Below are 18,289 nucleotides of genomic sequence, written 5' to 3'. Positions count from 1 at the left end.
AGGGAGTGGTACCCCCTGCAATCAGGCTGCAAAGACTCAATTGGACAGTGTTTGGAGTTGGATTTTGATTTGTATTTCTTTTTATATTTGGACACTATTCATTCATCTGTTTTTATTCATTTTTTTCATATGTGTTTTTTATTTTCTATCACTTAGTTTTTAATAGCTATTCATTTCATCATATCTGCCTGTTAATATCTAGATTTAGGTGGCGCCATATCTTTTTTCTCTCCTTCTATATCTATATATATATACATCGCCCGAACATCATGAAGTACGGTACCATGAAGATTCATGTCTGGTGCAGTTGTACGCATGCCCCAGACCTTTGATGTTCTTGCTTCATTCGCCCTTTTGAGAGCTCTTTAGGGGTGTCTAGCATGTCCAGCAATGTTCGGTTGAACCTCTCTGGGAGCACGTCTCCCTCTGGATGATACGGAGTACTGTAGTTCTATACTTCTGGATATTTAATACAGGTGCAGCCAAGAGCATCCGAACACTTGCCTTGGAAAATCTGGGGCAATCTCCCAATAATGCTGCAACATTTCTGTGACATTTCTGCGACATTTCTGCAGACATACTAATGGCCCATCGGATTAACACAGCGGGGGTCCCTGGCAGTCCTATTCAAACTGGCCAGGGATCCCTGCTGTGTTAATCCGATGGGCCATTAGTCTTTCTGCAGAAATGTCAGAGAAATGTTGCAGCATTACTGGAAGATTGCCCCAGATTTTTCAAAGCAGTGTTCAGATACTCGTAGCTGCATCTGTAGCTTGAACAGCTCCTTGACGAGCTTGCTCTCGAAGTCTCTTCCCTGGAATGCATCCGATTCGGCAGACAGTAATGTATGAAATACTTCTCCCACAGTACTTTGGCGACTGTGACAGCCTTCTGGTCCTTTGTCAGGAATGCTTGAGAGTAGCGAGTGTAGTGGTCTGTCACTACTAGGACATTGCCGATACTTTTTGAGTCTGGCTCGATGCACAAGAAGTCCATGCAGATGAGGTCCATGGGAACAGAGCTTTTCAGATGGCCCATTGGGGCTGCACGAGTGGGCAGAGTCTTCCTCTGGATACACTGCAAACACTTCCAGCAATGCCGTTATTCGGACTCTCGTAACTTTGGCCAGAATAATCAGTCCCTCACTAGCCAGAAGGTATTATCCACTCCCAGATGTCCATGGTCATCGTGCAGGGATTGCAGTACATGGTACTGTATGCTTCAGGGCAGAACCAGCTGTCGTCGGTCAGGATGATTGAGGCAGGGGACAATCCGGTAGGAAAGATAAGGACGTGTTGGGGTTTCTATATGGATTGAGACTTTTGGGCTCTGCTTGAACAGCTCGGAGGGGGTTAAGCTAATGAGGAAACTATGAATTACCTCTGACCTGCTCGTTTGAAATTCACGCTCCGTCCCTCTATGGTCCCGGTGAAGCATAGCACAGCTCACAGTTAGCCACTGTCTCCTTCAAGTGAGAGCGTGGATATTCCTGTGTGTCGAATCCTGCAGAGCTGCCGTGCATCCATCCAGTCAGAAAACAGTATACAAAAATGAAGCAAGGTATTGGCTGGTCAGCGGACCTGAAAAAATGCACGAACAGCAAGGTTTTGGTTATTCCATCTGTGTTCAAATATTATGTATTAATTTTTAGATCAGATCCTTTGCATCTGGTCTATTTTGGTTCATTACCAGTTGAGATTTTGCAGCGCTGTATTTCTCATACATATTATGAATTATAAGTAGTTAACCTAGTTGGTGTTCTCATTCAAGTGTATTGACGTCATGTTTCATTTTATCAACATCTGATTACCATATGTAATTAACATCAGATATGTTGCCAATAGGAGGGGCTTTATAAACCACCTGTGTATCAGCCCAATAATACTCCTTGAGATAGTGCCATTGCAGCGTGAAACGCATGGAAGGAGAATCCCCTTGTATTGTCCTCACTTCGTTCACTGTTTTTATCATGTACTGTAGTTTAATAAATTTTTCTTATTTTATCATACCGGTGAGTTGTTAGTGCATTTTTTTTGGTCCGCTGACCAATCCCTTGCTTCGTTTTTGTACACTTCAGGATAGTGTTCGAAGGATTTCCAAGCCATCTGGGTGGCAGTAGGCTTAGGGGAGCGTCTAGGGTTGGCATCCCAACGAATCTGCTAGTCTCAATTCGGAAAACACAACTTTGTCCTCCATGATTGAAGCAGTGCAGCACAGTGCCCGCATCCCAGGTCCAGGGATTTCTTCCAAGGGACTGTCGTCCTGCGTCGTACTCATCCAGGTCTTCTGGATAGAGCATCGGCTCCTACAGTATGTTTAGAGGTCCTGGCTTGTATTTCAAGATAAATTGATAATTGGGGAGGGCCGCTAGCCACCTGTGGCCGGTGGCACCCAGTTTGGCTGAGGTTAGGATATATTTCAATGGGTTGTCCGTTCTAACTTCGAAGGAGACTCCATACAAGTTGTCGTGGAGTTTCTTGACTAATGCCCATTTGAGAGTGAGGAACTCCAGTTTGTGTACCAGATAGTTCTGCTCACTGGGAGTCAAGCTTCGACTCATGTACGCCATCGGGTTAAGGCCAGCCAGATACATCTGGTATAATACAGCTCCCAGCCATTAAAACAGGCTTCCACATGCAGGATATATGTTTTTTCTGCATCATGTAAGCCAGGACTGGGGCTTCTGTCGGCTTTTTTTGAGTCCTCTGAAGGCTTTTTCGCAGGCAGATCTCCACTTGTGGAGATGGAGAAGAGTGTTCGTGGAGAAGCGGCCTTCTGCCGAAGTTCCTCTGGGTAGATCTTTAGTAGGTTGTTGAGGACCTTGGCTTTCCTAGAGTATCCGTCTATGAACCACCGGTAGTATCCACAGAACACCAGGAAGGAGATCATAGCTCTATCACGTTGTCTGGTCTCGGCCAGTTCACCTCAGCTTCGACCTTGGCGGGGTCGGTAGCCACTCCGTCGGCAGACACTACGTATCCCACATGGGTGACTGATGGGTGACAGAACCAGCACTTGTCTAGAGACAACTTAAGGCCTTCCTTGCCCAGTCTATCCAAAACCTTCAGGAGGTGTTCCTCGTGTTCTTCGAGTGTTCTCCCAAACACGATGGTGTCATCAAGGTAGACTAGACACTCGACTAGATTCATATCCCCAATGGTCTTCCCATTAGCCACTGGATGGTCGCTGGAGCACCTCAGATGCCTTGGAGCATTCAGGTAAACTGATAGAAGCCGAGAGGGCAGACAAACGCTGTCTTCTGCTGGTTTTCGGATCTCATGGGTAAATGGTAGTACCCAGATCTCAGGTCCAGCATGCTGAACCACTGGATCCCGTCAGCATGTTGAGGATCTCCTCTATCCATGGCAGTGTACTGGTCAGGTACACCTGTTCAAGATCTGGTAGTCAACACACAGGCAGATGGATCCATTTTTCTTGCATACCACCACTATCGGAGAGGCGTAAGTCTATGAGATTCGGTCACGATGCCCTCTGTCTCAATTTCCTTCAGGACTTTGTCACGTCCTCCACATCTCTGGGAGTGTGTCTTCTGTGCATGCGCTGGATCAAATATGTCAGCGCCCTGTACTGGCATCTGCCGTGGAGCTTGGGAGCAACAGAGATCTCTATTTCTGACCGCAGCCCCTGCAGTTGTAGCCTCCCCCTTCTGCGCTCCCACATCGGAGATAAGGGGGGGAAAGAGGGACCCAGCTACATATTATTTTTACAGAGAATGTACAGCTATAGCCAGATTAATTGTCCTGTTCTCCTCGAGAAGGTGTGAGATTAAAGACACGTCTGCACTTTGATGTCCGCGCCTCGGCTATGGACAAGCTAGGCTTCAGTCAGTTGGCATAATTATTTGTGCGGTTATTTATGTTAGTGCCGTTCAGTACATATGGCCGCCAGATGGTGCTCTGAATAGATTCGCCTATAATACTCAATTGCTGTTAGGGGGGTGCAAGGGAACTGCAGGTTGCAAATAAATGCCAGGGATTTAAACTTGGTATTTTGCGGCAACAAGAACAGTAAGTCTGGCCACATCTGTACGGTACTTAAATCTGATGCTTCTTGGATGAGTTTTGATAAAAAAAATGCTTTATAATTCATTTATTGCAGACAGTACAGCTGATGGCATTGTACAGTATCTGTGTCCTTGCATGCCAGGAACTTCACACACATTTCAATACAAGATACAACGTTGAAATGTCTCACTTTAAACACAGGAATTATATTAGAACAAGTCCCAAATACCTCAATGTGGGAGTCAAAGACAGTCTTTATGTGTGGGAATTTGCTTATCTTTTTAAGTGTGGTCACATTTTGTATAGCATATGTAAAAATCAGGAGAGAAAGCACTCTATCTATATATAACATTGATTTCAATTCATGTCTATAACTCAAAAACAGATGTTAATCCAAATTTGTATTACCATTTGAAAGAGAACTAATTTTCTCCAATAGTTTACATACCATACATTCATTATCTTAGATCAGGCCTGCACAACTCCACAGGTTTTCAGGATATCCCTACTTCAGCACAGCTGGCTCAACTAGTGGCTCAGTCATACCGAGCCACTAATTAAGCCAGCTGTGCTGAAGTAGAGGTATCCTGAAAACCTGGCCTGTTTGCGGCCCTCGAGGACTGGAGTTGTGTAGGCCTGTCTTAGATGCATATATGGTACAAAAAAATGAGGATCCAAGTTGTATTTCTGTCCCCATTTGTTACAACAATACCAAATAAACATAGATATATACTGTATAATCTAATTGCAAGGATAAATATATAAAACAGAAACTTCAAGAAATTATAGAAAGAACATTTGAAAAGATAAAAACCCTCCTATAACAATTATTTTAGTGGAACACCTTTAGATCCAATGACTCATTCATACCCTTGGGAATAAGTTATCTAATTCAAAGATCCATTGTGACTCCATTCTAAGGAGTATGTTTTCCATATCTCCTCTCCTTTTAAATGGCAATACCCCCATAAGTAACTTGAAACTTTAATTGTCTTACTCCATGTCTCAAATTTTGTCTAGCCACTAGGGAATCTATAATACCACTGTCTGGTGTTGTAAGAGCTTGTCTGATGCTACATTTGTGTTCTGTTACAGTATGTGTCTCTTAATGGGTTGAATGGTCTTTTCACATAACATTCCCCACATGGGCACAATAGTAAGTAAATGATAATATTTGAAACACAGGTATAAAAGTTATTAATCTTATATGGTTTCCCCAATCTGGGATGTCAAAATGTATCTCTCGTAATGACAGAATTGCAATTACGGCATGGGAATCTACCCTTACTTTTCTTGGTCAAAAGCTTTGTGTATTATCCATCACTGACCTGTCTGCTTTGATGAGCTGATCTCTCAGATTCCTCCCTCTACTATAGGACAAGAGAGGAGGTGTTTGGGGGATATTAAATAATACAGAGTTACTGTTAAAGATTTGCTAATGTTTAAAGAACTTATTATATCTCTTGATGCAGAGGTATATTTGGAAGCAAATAAATTCTACCATCATTCTTTTTGAAACCTTAGTTTCAAATTTTCAATGTTAATAACTTAGCTCTATCCATCTGTTTTTACATGTTTCACAATGGTCTGTCTCTTATAAACCTTTCTATGATTTTTTTTGCCATTTATGGCAGACTTTTATCTAGAATCGTAAGTATCTGAAATTATGCTTTTAACTCTTAATAGCTGTCCAAATGGTAGGTTATCTATCAAGATAGGTGTATGAAAGCTATTCCCCAACAACAGATTGTTTCTATCTATCACTTTCACATAGATATATGTCATTAAACACCAGCCATTTTATTAATGGTAACATCGAAAAAATGAATCTTATTATAATCTACAGTACCACCACTGTAAATTTGATTGTAGGGTAAGATAGATTGATGGAATTAACAAAAGCAACTAGGGACTCCATGCTGCCCTGCCTTTCATTGTTTAATGACCTTGTACTTTTCATTAGAAGTACAGTACAGTACTATTGCGGTATCACACTATACTTAAACACTATGCATTATATAAATTTGTGTTAGTCCATTTGAACTTGGCATGGAACATGGCCTGTACTAAATGCGAGAGAAAACCTGTTTGCAGTTATGCTTATTTGATATATTCAGCCATTCAAGACAGTACAGCTAAAAGGGCAACTCATCTCACATCTATCAGTATATTGCTACAAAGTATCCATTATACGGAGAGAAAAAAAAAGTCTGGAAGAATTCTATTTGACACAACTTAAGCATTAATGATTGCTTTATTAGATCAGCGTGCTCCGGTAAGAGGGGCAGGTACTGGGCACTGCACACATAATGGTTGAATATGTTCGAGTATGGTAACTTTTGAAGGAGATTGAATAGACTTTTCTGAACCAATAACTTCGATTTGCTCCTACCCAAGTAACTGACTAATATAGTTATCAGTAATCAACATGGACAAGGTTATTTCCAGGTGTATACCTATACAGGTTACATTTAAAAAATGGCTTACCATAAAAAATGATCATGTTGAATCATTACTACTTTATTTGGAGCAACACAAATTTACTTCCTAGGACCAAAACTTGTGCGAAATGTGTTTTAGCTTTCTGCCGTTTTTTTTAATTATACTGTAATGTGCATTGTTGTTATGTATTTTGTGCTACAGAGTAAGTAATATTTAAGAAAGTGAAAACCATCTAGATTCCTTATCGATAAAGTCATAGGTTTAAAGAAAATTTGCCATGCCATGTGACGATTTGCCTCTACAACTCTTCAAATAGCTTAGGCTAAGGCCCCGCTCCCAGAGTCAGTGTGCCCGCACTGCAGACAGGCGGGGCGCTGACATACACAGACCCGATATGCGGTCTGTAGGGAGCGGGAGCCGGAGCGGGAGGTGGGCGGGAGTGGAAGATTTGAGCGGGAGGGGGGGCGTGGCTTGAGCGGAGGGACCCGCTACTCTCCCCCCCCTCCCTCCACGGCTCGGGTAAGTAAAGCAACACACACACACACACTGATAGAGGCAGGCACACACATACACACACACACAGACAGACAGACAGAGGCAGGCACTCACGCACTCAGGCACACATACACACACACACACACACAGACAGGCACTCACGCACTCAGGCACACACACACACATACACACACACACACACAGACAGACAGAGGCAGGCACTCACGCACTCAGGCACACACATACACACACACAGAGAGGCACTCACGCACTCAGGCACACACATACACACACACAGACAGGCAAGCACACACTCAGACACACACACAGAGAGGCACTCACGCTGCTGTCACTCCACACTCCTCCCCGTTCCCCAAAGCCTCTCCTCCTCCCAAAGCCTCCCCTCCCCATTGGCTCACAGCCACACCACGTGACGCGTCAACGCTAGGGAACACCATTCTCTTGTATCCCATAGCGGCTGACGCGCCACAGCGTGTAGTAAGCTGTGCAGCCAGGGGGGACCGGGACCGGCTCCGCAGGATTCCCCTGCTGGTGGGGAACTCGCATGTGGCCGCCCGCGCCACCGTGCGCAGCGGGACTGAGGCCTTAGATTTGTGCCATAGGATTAGCTATGAAGAATGGTAACACCCATTGAGACGCTGATAAGGGATTAGCAAGATTGCTCATAATGATGAGAGATCTTCCAAACTATGATATGAACATGGACCGAATAAAGGACTTATGTAGATACCTTAAGGACAAGTACCATACCACATTAATGGAAAGGTTCTTTACAGCGACAAACAGAGGCATGAAAGAAAAGGTTTTACATTACAATTTTTATAATGAAACATCTATTGCTATTTCTAGTGTTCCTAAATTTCTGCTTCTTCTCTGACTAGAAATTGAAATTCATGCAACAGGATTCTTAACGATAAGCAAACGAAACCTAGCAGATACAATGGCTAACCTACATATCAGGTATTAGCACCAAAAAAGTGCCTTATTTTATCGTGCAATCAATGTTGCACTGCAAAAAAAGGCATTTTTTACCAGATCTACTAAAAGCATCAAATTCAATAAAAAGCAGTCATAATACCACATTTTCAGGACAAAATGTCCATACATCAACTTTCAATATTGATCTGAACAAAATGAACGGCATAAATACACCAAATATTGTATCACCTAGTCCGGCTGGCTTTAGTCCTGTCTTTCCTATGTATATAATGTCCAATATACTGCCCCCCTTGGCTTTACTAGCCACTAAGGTGGGCAATGGGGTTAGGAAGGGAATTGATTTAATTTATTAAACACCTTTGGTGCCTGTGTTATACCTTAGTATGGTATAATTAATAATGCTCATACATTGGTTTATAGTGGGTGCGATATTAACTCCACTTGTATTGTATTTGATGCATCAAGCCCAATGAGTCTTTCAAAGATGAACTTTAATTGTAGATAAATTCATGCTGTGAAGTGTGCCTGTCGTGCGCTCCGGAGTGCGCTATGAAAATGTCAAATGACTGTGTCTGAAGCAGGGGGAGGTTCAGCGGGGAGTCCATTGGGAAATGTATAATATCCTGCAGTCACTCTCCTATGTGGATAGTGTCTCTTGCCCCAAGGATTTAAGTTCCGTCAGAGACCCAGGTGTAGGATACTTGGAGGTAAAAGACTGTCTTACCGTCTATAGTACAGCTTTCTTCAATGCCGGGTCCAGCTTCCACAATGAATGTAGACTGCACGTCTGCGGTGAAGGAACAGCCCCTTCTCCCCCTTCTAGGTGCCGCCAACAGCAAGGTAGATGGTAGACACGTGTGAGGACCTCTCTGACTTTTCTACCACCTACTTTTTGTTAAACATAAAGCCTTTTTTACTTTTGCACCTACTGATGATTTGTTCAGTTTTTGGCTGTTCCTGATCCTGTGTGTGCCCTGTCCTTTGCTCTCCCTGCTGCTAGATAAATTCATATCTAGTGATAATCTAAAAGCTACCCCTACTTATCTGAATTGATCTGTTAATGGAACAGATGAATGATGGAGGTCAATTTGATGGTCAACAGTGACATCTACAGGAGTTTTTTTGTCTGCTGACACTGCAAAAAATATTGCTGATATTGCATAACAAACATCAACCCAATTGTCTAAGACTGTCCTTGGGGTATTAGTATTGTGTGTCAGGGAAAGTAAAATTACCACAGCTTTACGTCTGGTGGTACACATGCATATAAGACTGCAGCATATATACAGTACTGTGAGGCCATGTTAGCTGAAAAAAATATTTCTTATTAGATTGTATCAAGTATTTTGTATCCAGTTATTTCACTATGTTTTACAAAAGGGAACTACTGTTCTAGTATTCCCCAGAACACAATCAAGAACAACTCTTCAAATCTGTCCCTGACAGTCCATCTTAAGTCAACTTTTAAATGTTCCCCAAGATTCACAAACCAGGAAACCATGGCTGTCCTATAATCTCCAGAATTAATATACATACTAAAAGATATCAGGACTCACAGTACAGTATGAAAAACCTTTCTGGAAACCACTTGTATATACTATAAATAACAATACAGGATACCATAGACATTCCCAGAAAACTAAGCAATAATATTGAATTACCATGTGACTTGATCTTGATCTATGGATGTTAGTGCCTTATACACCTTCATCCCACACAATGAAGGAATATCAGCCATCATCATCATCATCATCATCATCATCATCATCATCATCATCATCATCATCATCATCATCATCATCATCATCATCATCATCATCATCATCATCATCATCATCAATTGTTGATCCAATGCTGGATGAAGACGTACCCAATAATCTTGCATGTACTGTGGTTGCCATCCACTCTTCTCGAAGTTGATCCAACAAACTTCCGATTTCAACCTCCCATCTTACTTTTGGTTGTTGTCTTTGGTCTTTTAATTTCCCTTGGAATCAACTGGAGTACCATCTTTGTCTAATGATTGTAATTTCTTCTTCCGATATATCCAGCCCAATGCCTATTAATTTATCCATCTATGTGATGATGTTACAGACTTTTGTTTTGGTAATACCCTATGTACATTTATCCATACTTGTTTGAGTTATCTGAAGATTCTAAATTATCTTTGCATTTAGGGTGCACATTTGACATCCATACGTGAGCAGTTGCAGAATACACTGGTCAGGAACTTTCCAGTGAAAGGTCCATCTGAAAAATTGCCCTGTTTCTTCCAACTGCACTCCATCCTCTCTTCAATCTCCTAATGACTTATTTGAAAAAGTTCCAATCCATTATTACTTGCCAGACAAGACAGACATAGGGCCTCATGCAGTAAGCGTTGATAAGGATTTTTTCGGCATTTTATAGCCAAAATTGGGTTTGAGATTCAGTAAGCGCCGATAAGTGCTTGATTTCGGCAGGTTTCGTAGCCGATAATTTTGTTATGGCCAGTCGGCTGCCGATAAGCCTGTTTTCGCCACTGATCGCCACTTTTTTAAATCGGCTGGATTCAAGTACCAAAATCAGCTTATCAGGGCTGATCGGCACTACGAAATTGAGATGTTATGGCAAATTTCTCCCGCCAACTAAAGTTGGCAGGTTGGAGGGGAGAACGATCGCTAAGGCTGCCGGAACGGCACTTAGAAAAAAAAAATCTTCTGTACATCAATGGAGTCAATGGAGCGGGGACGTATAACAGTATAGTACTGTTTACGTTTCATTGCTCACAATACAAACGTCATTTGCATTACAGTGTGGGGGGCATTGCCTGCATTGTGTCACAGCTGACGTGTATTATTTGCATAACATTCTACTTTTACATGTTTTCAGCATTTGCGTGTCACATTACTCATCATGTGATGATGTGTCAAGGGAAAATCCTATACTCAACTCTTAAAGGAGAACCTCACATCATATCACACATTTTACTGAACTGAGCGACAATTATTTACATGATGTTACACATGTCACACATGTCACACATGTCACACATACACCGTATATTCATGTTCCTTTACATTACACAATGCTTGTAATGTGTGACGCATCTTTAAACGTTCATGTACATCTTTATTGTCATGTTTACATCTAGTTTTGGGTCCTCCCTATTTTCATGACGTCACTTATTGGACGCTCAATCACATTGCATGTTTACATTGTAACCGTTGCATTACAAGCACTTCAACCTATATTCTACACACATGTACAGTAATTAATCATTGTGACACCTTGTAAACTCATTCTATAGCAACTATCCTCATTACAGAAATGGATGCATATGCACACGAGAATTCATTGTTGTCAACATGTGACAATAACATGGCTAATTACACATGTTACAGCAAACTTTTCCCACGTCAATCTCAGCCTTTTTGTCTAATTACATGACTGACTGTTGCGTTCAGAAGTGTTACATGCATTGCACATTAAACTATTTATTTTCAAGCAATGTTTGTACAAAGCTTCATGTGACATCATTGGCAAATATCATCATTCCCTGCAGAATACACACAACAAATACTTCTAACATCAACTGCACACAGCTTGGCACAGAAGTACTTTATTATGCTAATGTAACACCTTGCATTTTACTATGTCACCTGACATCATCACATACCTATTTAAAGGACGCCCATTACCTGCTCATTCACAGCTACTGATTTCAAAATGTTGCGATTGTTTAGGAGACAGAGGAACATTCTTTTCTATGACATGCTTGCTGATCAAGAGAATGATATAGGGCAAGGGAGGGACAGACCGAGGGACAGTGATAGGGACAGGCACGCGGATACGACAGGGACAGGGAGAGGGACAGGCTGAGGGACAGGTAGAGGGACAGGAAATCAGAGGAGAAGACAGAGGAGACAAGTTGTGCCTCGTCCGCGTGTGTACAGGGAGAGAACCCTGTTAGATGGGATGAGTGAGGAGGAGATAGTACACTGGCGACACACTTTATTGAAGTGTGGCCAGTTCCGCAAGCCGGGAGATTTCCCGGCTTGCAAGTGGCTTCCCCTCGGCGTGCCGCGCGTCACAGATGCGCGGTCACGCGTCATCGGGTGCCTGCGCCCCCTGCACGCGCGTCCAGGGCTCCCCGAGGGAGCCCTGGTGTTCCGCGATGTGGGGGACGGCGGCAGGGGGTTCCGGGGGACCCGGCGGACACGGAGAGGAGAGGGGGTAGCCGCGATCGGCGGGCCTCTCCTCCGCTGCTTCGGCGCGCCCGGCACCCTCCGGCGCGCGCCAGGTAACTGCTGCGGCCGAGAATGGGCAAATGCTCGAATAAACTCGGCCGCAGCAGTAAGTCGCTATCGTTTGAGTTCAGCAGCAATCTTATCTCTTTATGAGGAGATAAGGGGAGATTTAGATTTTTTGACAGCCAGAGGTCGTGCAGTCCCTGGGCTTGTTAAAATGCTGTGCTCATTACATTATCTTGCTTCCGCGTCATTCCAGACAACTGTGGGCATAGTGGGCGGGGTCTCGCAATCTACATTCTCGCGGGCCTTTACCCAGTTTCTCTATGCACTCAATAGACGCGCTAGGAATTATATTCATTTTCCTACAGAGGCGACAGAGTGGCTGGAAGTCAGGAATGGCTTTTATAACATAGCAGGGATACCATGTGTGCTGGGTGCAATCGATTGCACACATGTTGCTTTGATTGCACCTAGTCAGAGTGAGCATGTTTACCGCAATCGTAAGCACTACCATTCACTCAATGTACAGGTGGTATGTGATGCCACGATGAGGATAATGCATGTGATACCCAAATTCCCTGGTTCCAGTCACGATTCCTCTATCCTGAGGAACTCTTCAGTCTTCCATGCGTTCGAAGAGGGACATTTTGAACATGGTTGGCTGCTGGGTGAGTACACATTTGGATGTTGTAACACAAAACACATTTTTCTTTAGGAATGTTTTCATTGTAGAATCTTATCACTAATGTAAGCTTATGTGTGCTCCATTGATTATAGGTGACTCAGGATACGGAATTAGGCCGTGGCTATTGACTCCGGTGCTAAACCCTCAAACTGAAGCAGAAGAGAGGTACAATGCAGCCCATATATCTACAAGATCTGTTATAGAGAGGACATTTGGCCTACTCAAGACCAGATTTAGGTGTCTGGACAGAACTGGTGGTGCTCTTCTATACAAGCCTCAAAAAGTGTCTGATATTATCCTTGCCTGTTGCATTTTGCACAATGTTGCACTCAGGCACAATGTACAATCAGACCTAGCTGAGCCTTTGGTAGACGAGCATCCCACCCATGTAGCTGCTGAAAATGAACAAACAGCCAGTGGTGGCCAGACACGCCAGAATCTCATCAATTCATTTTTTTCTTGTAAGTAGAAACATTTATGTTCCTAGTACTACTTTTATAGTTTAATTATGTTATATTAACAATAATGTTTCTTTATATAACCTTCTGTTAGGACACAGATGAATATGGGTTGCACACCTTTCTTTTCTCTGCTGTGTGCACAAAGGGATGTGGCACCGGTATGTTATTGTTGCACAGGTTATATAATCCCTCTTCAATTGTACATTAGTTGTGTGTATGTGAATACAACTGGGGTAACAAAGCACTAATATTTTAGCATTGTGTTGTTCCTTATGCAAACACAATACACATAGTATGGCCATAGTCATTCATTCTTCTAGTATGCTTACCTACAATGTTATTGGTGCAGTGTAACATGTACATCCATATGATGTGTACACCAGGCTGCTTTACATTTTGAATGTCATTAAATATACATGGTGTTGCAAATTTAACACCAAATACACACTTTGCTGTGTTGCTTACGGTACTGAAGATGGCATGTCAATGTTTGCAATTTATATATTGTTCCATTGCATTATAGGTATATCTCCAGTATGACTGATCATGGTATGTATATTTGCTGACATCTGTCATAAGATGTGCCTACCTCAATCTTCCTATAATTATTTGAAGTAAAAACCCAACATATTGGTTTAAACACAAATGTAACATACATGTACTTTCTGTATCATGTACATGCATTTAGCTACTATTGAGGTTTCATGTGCATTGTATTAGAAAATGATTACTCCCATTTCATCACATTTTATGTATGTTTCCTTATAAATTCCATTAATGTAATATAGAGGTGTTTGGAGAAAAGGGGATAACTGTACTTATTTGTTTACTTACGGGAGCTCATTCATCACGGATGCAATTGACTGATCATAACACTCCATGCATGAATGCCTGTAATCACAACAATGCGTAGTACATCTTATATTTAGCAATGTAGGTGTTTATTAATGCTAGGAATTAATAGTCAACATTAATTAAAATTTGTGACATGTGTATGTATAAGTCACACGTGTGTGGATGTGACCTACATGTAACAAGTGTCAAACTGTTAACAGAAACCACAATTTTGTCGCAAATGTTACTGTAATTTTGCATTTCTAATTTCCCACTATGACAATGTTGGTAATATATTTGGAATGTCATTCACGTCACTTCATCATTATCATGATGATAATTATCAAGTATTCTCAAAATTTAAACGTCAATCACGTGCACATTAGCATAGGCACACTTTTTAAGACAACTGTTTGTGTCTGTATCAATTTGTGTATGATCCATGTATAACACCGACAAATGATAACAGCAGCTTTATTATGGTAGCTTATATCATCATATTGACTGTACTATTTATTTTTAGAACGTTTAATAAACACAGTAAACTATAGTTAGTTAGGTAAATGAAATATACACAGAAACGTACTTCATTACATGATGTTGATGTAATATTCAGAACATCATGCATTATAGGGGACCACAATATCTAGGCAATAACATTATTTGCTACAGTCCCAAACCATTTTATCAACATACCCATGTAACAAGAGATTTTTAACAAGAAATGGCTAGTTGGTTGTAAGTGTCCTTTACATTGGGAGAAGGAGTGGCTCAGTGAGTAAAGACACACACTAGCAGGGAAGTCTGGTTCAAATACCGGTGTCGGCTCCTTGTGACCTTGGCCAAGTCACTTTATCTCCCTGTGCCTCAGGCGGCAAAAAATAAATTGTAAGCTCCACGGGCCAGGGACCTCAGCCTGAAAAATGTATCTGTAAAGCGCAGCGCTATACATGAACATGCTATTATTATTATTGTTACATAGTTTCGACAGTCATACGTTCCATTACACAATAGAATACAGAAATGTGTTAGCAGAGTGGGAATGGTTGTTATATATAAAACACACCATGCCATAAAATGTTAGTAGTAATTAAAGAACACTCAATAAAAATTCATGAGGCACTCTTTTGCAACATCATTATGTTAATTAAGTGCTTATGCAATATAGGCATAAGGGTATCACATTTTTAATTGTTTGTTAATAAGCGCTGCAAGCAATATAAAATTAGTTTCATATGTCGTATCGTAGTCGCTGGCTCCTCCTCACAATCATCTCATATAAAGGTAGACTCTTCTGAAATCATACATTGATCCGATTGTATCTTCCCCGACATCTCTGAAATACAGCAAACACATGATGGTCAAAGATGGCACCTTACTATATATGTATCCGTGACAACGCGTTACACAGCTCTATATGATAGAGGGAGCCCTGGTGTCCCGCTATGTGGGGGATGGCGGCAGGGGGTTCCGGGGGACCCGGCGGACCCGGCAGCGGTAGGGAGAGCGCCCCGATCGGAGGGCGCTCTTCCGCTGCTTCGGCACGCGCCCGTCACCCTCGGGCGCGCGCCAGGCTACTGCTGCGGCCAAGAACGGGCAAATGCTCGAATAAACTTGGCCGCAGCAGTACATCATTATGTAATCTGTCATTAAATTAGTAGCAGGCATAACTATGTATATGAAGTGAACGTTGCCTGTATACTGAAAAATGTGCGCGCACATCTTAGTGTGCGCACGCACTTCACGCTTGGGTCGACTAACTGTTAGCGCATGCGCAAAACAATGAGTACGTTGTGCGTTCAATACATGTTGAAAATACCATTAACCATAAAATATTTATTTCAAATACTATGAAGGCGAAACTACATTCGTTGTAAACGAGTACATCTGTATTCTTTTTAAACAGACGTGTGTGGACAGAAAGCACGGCCGATAACACAATGCGCAAATGCAATACGTGTGACGTCATGTTAAGGCAGCGTGAAGCGCACGCAAACACTCCTCCCACTCAATTAACATTCGGCTAACGCCCAGTGTACGCCCACAAACACTGAGCCGCACGCATGACACACTGCAGTTACCGTAACTATAACAAAACAACACAGCCAATAGGCTTTGACGCGCGCACGTCGCTTGGGGGCGGGACTTACATCCGTAATCCTTTTTAAGGACGCCTTGGCACATGACAAGGGTCCCACGTCATACGTGGTGGACCCGGTTTGTATTTTGTAGATGTTGCATGATAACAAAACAGGTATGTGTTAGAGATATGGTAACATGTTGCTAATATGTTTAAATGGATAGGAAAGTACGTATATTTATTCCGTCAGCAATGTGTACTACTCTTTCAGGTTCTACTATATTGTAATAGGAAACAATTTGTTTGTGATCGCTACATGTTATGCAGTCTGCAATGTTACGGTGTATCCACGCATTTAAAGTGAATATGGTGGTTCGGAAAAAAAAAAAAAAATTACACGCAGAGTCAACGCATAACGATTGTTATATTTACCATTTTTGTAGAATTAACACTTCGTCTGGCTGCAACTGGTCGCTCCAGAAAAGCAAGGCATTTGTATCCACGCTTGACCCAAACGCTGAATCCTGTATGACACACATCTCCTCCATGAAGCGCTCATAGGAATCGCCACAGCTTTCTTCAAATAATTGGTCCGGAGGTAGGTTCATTTCTTCGGGTACCCATTCCAATGCATTTTAAGCTGAAAGGCTTGGTACATAATCATAGTAGTTATGTTCTTGTACAATGTGGGTTTCAGGAATGGAGGGTGCAGATATTGCAGCAGGTATCGATTCACACGGAACAGTAGTAGCGGATCCATTGCCATTGGCATTAGGAATAAATATGCCATTTAGCACAATATGTGTGCCCTCTTCCACGGTGAAATGTTTTTCCTTAGCAAGCTTCCAAAAACCATACCTGTCTTGTAGCTTATCCTGCACACGTTCAAAACAGTCATTAGTTGATAAAGTGAATCTTACTGAGGATTTAAAATTTCACGCATGCCCAGGTTCTTGGTAATAAGGATACTTGGCTCTAATCAAATCATAGATTTGGCCCGTGTTGGCTTTGTGTCCCGACGCGGACAAAATCGCTTCTGCTATCATGAATTTGTATCCTCTGTGCGGATGCATATTTTTTAATAATTCATCAGCCATTGCAGATTAACAGAAAAGATGTCTGCAGTTCTCTGTTCTTTGCTCATAAGAATGAAACTGCTCAATTGCTAACTATTTGCTGTCTTTCCTTTTCAAGGTCATAAAAAGTATCAACTTGTACTCCTTGTTTGAAGCACCAATTGGATGTGTAGAAATAATTGGTTTCACGTTTGTGGTTTGTGATAGCCGTTTGTCAGACCAACATGTATCAATTTTTATCTACTTTCTCACAACATTGCTAGACTTTTAATTAAGAAACATTGTGGGTTGAGGAAAAATAACATTGACCACTGTATGAAAATAGTGCTTACACAGCCATATAATGAAATACACACACACCTGCAAAAGTAAATGTTTTTTTTCCTCATAAATTTCTGTGTGTATTTGAAAGTCTGGTTAACTCCCTGTCTGCATCAGTTTAAATACGTGTCTATATGTATATATATATATCTCTCATAAATATATATATATATTTATATAATGTGTATATGTATATTGTAGTATATATATATATATATATATATATATATATATATATATATATATATATATATTACAATATGTCTGTAAAACCAAACTTTACATGTCTGTGTGTGTATATTACAACTTTTAAGGGCTTATACACTACCGACACACTTTATCACTCTGCGGCCAGATCCGCAAGCCGGGAGATTTCCCGGCTTGCTAGTGGCCGCCCCTCGGCGTGCCGCGCGTCACCGACGCGCGGTCACGCGTCATCGGGAGCCTGCGCCCCCTGCACGCGCGTCCATGGCTCCCCGAGTGGCAGGGGTTTCCGGGGCGGCAGGGGTTTCCGGGGGACCCGGCAGACCCGGCAGCGGTAGGGAGAGCGCCCCGATCGGAGGGCGCTCTTCCGCTGCTTCGGCGCGCGCCCGTCACCCTCTGGCGCGCGCAAGGATACTGCTGCGGCCAAGAACGGGCAAATGCTCGAATAAACTTGGCCGCAGCAGTATGTAAAGA

The sequence above is a fragment of the Ascaphus truei genome, chromosome 1 (genome assembly GCF_040206685.1).
Source record: "Ascaphus truei isolate aAscTru1 chromosome 1, aAscTru1.hap1, whole genome shotgun sequence".
Classification (NCBI taxonomy): Eukaryota; Metazoa; Chordata; class Amphibia; order Anura; family Ascaphidae; genus Ascaphus; species Ascaphus truei.
This window is presented reverse-complemented; position numbering follows the sequence as displayed.